Here is a 6000-nt window from a genome sequence, read left to right as displayed (position 1 = left end):
GTCGTTTCGAATGTGGCACGGATTCATCCAAGTCTGCCGCCAGATCCGCCAGAATTAATTTTATATGTGAGCGGCTGAACACAAGAAATAGACTAGGGTACAAACTAAAATTATGGAATCACTATCGATAACCGCTACAACAGAAGCATATGAGGGTGTATATTATATGATGACAGAAAAAAATCACAGCAATAAAAAGGAATTTTGTGACATAAACGAAAGTTAGTAGGCCTGCTTCTACAACCGAAAGGTGATTTGCATTCAGATTTCACGTCAGTGGCATAAGAGTAGCAATAGTGTCGATACTATGAGGTTTGTGGTAAATAAACGCTGTAACGATTGTCAAGGTTAGTCACCTTCGCAATTGGACGTGGTGAGTTGATGTTAGCTAAGAATGCTTTAAGGCGACGAAGAACCATTATAAAGACCTTGGTGTGTTTGAGCGAGGTCCTGTAAAAAGAGTACGAGAAACTGAGTGTTCCTTCTGCGATACCGCAGGAAGTCTCTGTACATGAGTGCTGGTAGCGGAAGTCACGAGCATGGATAGTAGAAAGAAGATCGCGCTCTGGACGCCCACATAGCACTACCGAGACGGAAGACGATCACGTTCAGCGTGTGGCTCTGGTACATGATACTGCATTTGCAGCAGCAATTAGAGCAGCAGTAAGCACCGCAGTGAGACAACGAACGATTAAAAGTTGGTTACTTCAAGGACACTCCTGGCCAGCAACTCTGTAGAGTCTTCGGTGGTGTCAAGCAAGAACGTAGTGCGGCGCAAGGTGGAAGTACATTGCGTCTTCTGATGAAAGCTGCTTCTGTCTCAGGGACAGTGATGGCCGTGTGTTGGACAGAAAGAGGTCAGTTGAGACCCCAAGATCAACTTGTCTGTGTGCTAGACGCAGTTGACCTACACACATGTCCTATAAAAATGGTTCAAATGGCTCTGATCACTATGCGACTTAACTTCTGGGGTCATCAATCGCCTAGAACTTATAACTAATTAAACCTAACTAACCTGAGGACATAACACACATCCATGCCCGAGGCACGATTCGAACCTGCGACCGTAGCGGTCGCTCGGTTCCAGACTGTAGCGCCTAGAACCGCCACTCCGGCCGGCTCACATGTCCTCTATCAGTGTAAAAAGAGATCTACGGATCAATAAAGTTACTACTGCTACTTATACTACTACTACACTTGGAGCTATGGTCTAGAGTTCGATTTCATATCACAGCAGGAGAACTCTCGTGGACATCCCATACACACTGACTGAAAATTTGCAAGTCAGTCCAGTGATTCGATATCTTGTCTGTCATTCATGAATAGCATTCCAAGGGGAGTTTCTCATCAGGACAACGCTCGCCCATAACCAATGTTGTAATCCAACACGACCTATAGAATGTCGGCATGTTGCTTTAGCCTGATCACCAGATTGATCTCAAATGGAGCACATATGCTACTTCATCGGACAACTCCAGTGTGATCCACAACGAGCATTAACCATCCCCCTATATTGACCAACAAGTTTCAAAAGGGCATGGAAACCCATCCCACAAACTGACATCCGGTACCTGTACGACAAGACGAATACGCGTTTGCATACTTACATTCAGCTATCTGCCTGTCGAATCTGTCATTAATGTGCCAGCGTTTCACATTTGGAATTGCTTATCGAGCCTTTACACGAACCTGTGATCTTGCAGTGACAAAATATTTGCGAAATATCAGTTGACGGTAAATTGAGTTCATGGTTCAGAGTAGTTTCAGGGGTAAGACAAGACTGCAACCTGTCTACACTGTTGTTCATATTATTTATGGATTATATGTGGAAAACAATAGACTGTCTGGGTGAGATCAAGATATGTGAACACAAAATAAGCAGTCTTGCATATGCGGATGACTTAGTTGTGATGGCAGATTCGATTGAAAGTTTGCAAAGTAATATTTCAGAGCTAGATCAGAAATGTAAGGACTATGGTATGAAGATTAGCACCTCCAAACCGAAAGTAATGTCAGTGGGAAAGAAATATAAACGGATTAAGTGCCAAATAGGAGGAACAAAGTTAGAACAGGTGGACAGTTTCAAGTACTTCGGATGCATATTCTCACAGGATGGCAACATAGTGAAAGAACTGGAAGCGAGGTGTGGCAAAGCTAATGCAGTGAGCGCTCAGCTACGATCTACTCTCTTCTGCAAGAAGGAAGTCAGTACCAAGACTAAGTTATCTGTGCACCGTTCAATCTTTCGACCAACTTTGTTGTATGGGAGCGAAAGCTGCGTGGATTCAGGTTACTTTATCAACAAGGTTGAGGTTACGGATATGAAAGTAGCTAGGATGATTGCAGGTACTAGTAGATGGGAACAATGGCAGGAGGGTGTCCACAATGAGGAAAACAAACTGGGAATGAACTCTGTAGATGTAGTCAGGATGAACAGGCCTAGATGGTGCGGTCATGTTACACGCATGGGAGGAGCAAGGTTACCCAAGAGGCTCATGGGATCAGCAGTAGAGGGTAGGAGGAGTCGGGGCAGACCAAGGAGAAGGTACCTGGATTCGGTTAAGAATGATTTTGAAGTAATAGGTTTAACATCAGAAGAGGCACCAATGTTAGCACTGAATAGGGGATCATGGAGGAATTTGATAAGTGGGCTATGCTCCAGACTGAACGCTGAAAGGCATAATCAGTCTTAAATGATGATGATGATCATCATCATTTCTCCACGTCATCAATATATAAAGTATAAAGCCAAACGGTTGAATAATTTGAATGTAAGAACCTTGGCTAAATTGCAGTGCCACAAAGGATATGCCCTGCAGACCAGTTGCAATAATTTTTACTGTTTCCATGGAACACTTCACTTTACATTTTCTAGTGCCGTCTTGAGCTCCTTAGCTCATCATCTTTCAGTTTTAACGTCATGTAATTTATGTGACTTTCTTATGAAGAGGGATACACGTTGTGACATCAAAACCTGGTCAAGCATTCTACATTAAACTTATGTACCTGGTATGTACTTTCTGCAGTACTTTATGTATTGAAAATTTATTTACGGTTGCAGCCGTCAGATATGTTTAAAGTTGTGGAATAGAACATTAAATATTTTCGTCATGACGTTTTTTTCCGTCAGTGCAGGAGCATGTTGCAAATCAGGTGGATTGATAAATTAAGAAATGAGGAGTTTGACAGCTGAATTTGCGACACAAAGAATATGTGGGAAACACCAGCTACAAGAAGGCGTAATTTTAGTTCTGAGATGAAGAGGTAAGTACAAGTGGTAAGTTAAGACTGGTGGAGCACTGAAGAACGAAATAATGATACGACAGAAACCTACTTTCTAAATCAGCGCACTAACACACGCTTTTTGATGTCCAGCTGGTAAAAAGCGACCGCCTGGTCTGCCGTCGCAGTCGGACGCAGCGCTAGAGCCGGTGGCGCGCGTTCTCTCGACCCTCCTGGGTCAGCCTAATTACGGGAGCTCGACCCGACTCGGTCGTGCTCGGCTATGCTCGGCTGGATTCGCAGCCGGAGAGTGGCGAGGATTAATCACACCGCAGGGCGAGAGCGGCACCGCGCGGTCTTACTGAGGGGTGGAGGGGGGAGGAGGGGGAATCCCCGTGGGAGGCCACTTTTCCCCACCGGCGGATCCCCGCGGAAATTACTCTAATTCACGGGGACGGCGCTCCCATTCACAGCCAAGTGCCGCAGTTTGCGCAGTTGGTCCTCTGTGGCGGATGTTGTCCGAGTTTCTAAGAACGACGAAAGGGCAGCCGGCGTGCCCGTAGCAGCTCCTCCTGGGACGCTATTTGGGATGATACCTCACTGAAGGGCCCAATGTCTGACGATGTCCCTTACGTTGCTGTACTGACAATATACACTGATCAGCCAGAACACTGTGAGCACCTACCTAACAGCCGGTAAGCCCATCTTTGACACAGATAACCGCGGCGACGCTTTGTGGCATCGAAGCAATGACGCCTTGGTAGATCGCGGGAGGGAGCTGACACTACGTTTGCACACTCGCATCACCTAATTCCCATATATTCCGGGGGACGGGGGTGATCATCTCTGACGCCACTTTCAGTCACATCCAAGGTGTGTTCGATCGATTTCAGATCTGGCGCTGGGTGGCCAGCACATCAACTGGAACTCGCAACTGTATCCCTCGAACCACTCCATCAAACTCCTGGCCTTGTGAGGTGGCTCATTATCGTGTTGAAAAATGTAACTGCTGTCCGAAAACATGATCGCCGTGAAGAGGTATATGTAGTCTGCAGCAAGTGTAAGACAATCTTTTGCAGTCATGGCGCCTTGCACGAGCTCCACTGGACCCATGGAACACACGTGAATGTTCCCTGGACCACAATGCAGCTGATTCCAAATTATCTCCGACCTGAAGTATAGGTGTGAAGGAGCTGTTACCCTGGAAGACGACAGATTCGCGCCCTCCCGTCGACATGATGAAGAAGGTATTGGGTTTCACCAGACAGCTGTGTGCTCTGCAACTGCGTCAACGTCCAGTCCTGATCGTCACATCCCCACTCCTGTCGTAGCGACTGATGTCATGGTGTTAACTTTGGCACATGCATGGGTCGTCGGCGCTGAAAGCCAATCGTTAGGAGTTTTATGTGCACTGTGTGCTCAAATACACTTTTATTCTGCCCAGAACTAAAGTCTGATATTCGCCAGTTGTTTTTTTTTTTTTTTTTTTTTTTTTTTTTTTTTTTTTTTTTAACAGTCTGCCGAGCCTACGACGTCCGACGCCTGTAATGACGAGTGGCTGCCCAATCCACGACGTCTGCATGTGGTTTCACCAAGTGTTGAAGACACTCACCACAACACTCATCCAACACCCGGCAACTAGTGCAGTTTTCTAAGTGCTCGCGCTAAGCTTCCAGGACATCACAATCTGCCCTCATTAAACTCAGGTTGATAGCGCACTTTCCCCGTTGTTCTACACACAAACACCACGCTCACTGATAATATATGCACCGTATGTGTTTGCGACTAACAGCCAGGTGACACTGCTACCGCTTATATTCGTTTATATCTGTAGCAGGTCGGTGGTTATAATGTTCTGGCTGATTAGTGTATGATCGGATGTAGGAATTGTGGATCTCCAGTGAGTAGGTCTACGGAAGCAGTTTGTTTCGACAAGAGCGGCCATCGATGTGACAGTGTGAAGTACAGTAGCAGTAGTACTACTATTTTTACAATCTTACTCAGACGAATACTGGGAGGAAAGAAATTATGCTTTCGCCAGCCGCAGAATATGGGATACTGAATCTGAGGCTTTAGCGAGAGTTGCACTAGTGAGGGAAGCTTCCTGGATCTGCAACAATTAGAACTGATACTGACAGGAATAGAAAGATTTACTGATTGACAGGAGCAATAAGTTTCCTTTCTCCTCCTGCTATCCACCCCACGTCACTATTCATGAGCTCCATCTCTCCCTTTCTGAGTCCATATCGAGCACCCCTTATCTCTGTCCACTCCCTCAATCCCTATTCGATGTCCATCTCATCCAGCCCCTCTCTCTGTCCACCTCCTCCTTCCCCTCCCATGCTTATCTCCTTCTCTTTCCTTTTTCTGTCCGTTTCCTCCACATCTGTTAATCTCCATCTCCTCAGTTTCTCTGTCTGTCTTTCTCTTTTCTGTCCAGCTGCTCCTCTTTCCTTTCTCTGTGCATCTCCTCCTTTCCCCTCTCGCTGTACATTTCCCCCTCCGCTATCACTGGCGATCTCGCCCCAGTGCCTATCTCCCCCTTTCCCCTCATTGTCTGTCCATCTCTTTGTCCTTCCTTCTCTCTCCACGTTATCACTTTCGAACGCAGTAGAGGGAAGCTGGTTCTTACCACTACAATATTTCTGTCACGATTGTGACTAATATGTGTACCAAATTTGACTGAACTCGTTTGTTTAGTACGACTTTTTTACCCGTGGTTTTCCTCACATATGTAAATGTAGAATGTATTTCATACACAGTTCACATATTACACCC

Source organism: Schistocerca gregaria, chromosome 2 (genome assembly GCF_023897955.1).
Source record: "Schistocerca gregaria isolate iqSchGreg1 chromosome 2, iqSchGreg1.2, whole genome shotgun sequence".
NCBI classification, from domain to species: domain Eukaryota; kingdom Metazoa; phylum Arthropoda; class Insecta; order Orthoptera; family Acrididae; genus Schistocerca; species Schistocerca gregaria.
The sequence above is the reverse complement of the archived record's forward strand: the minus strand, read 5'-3'. Positions refer to the sequence as shown.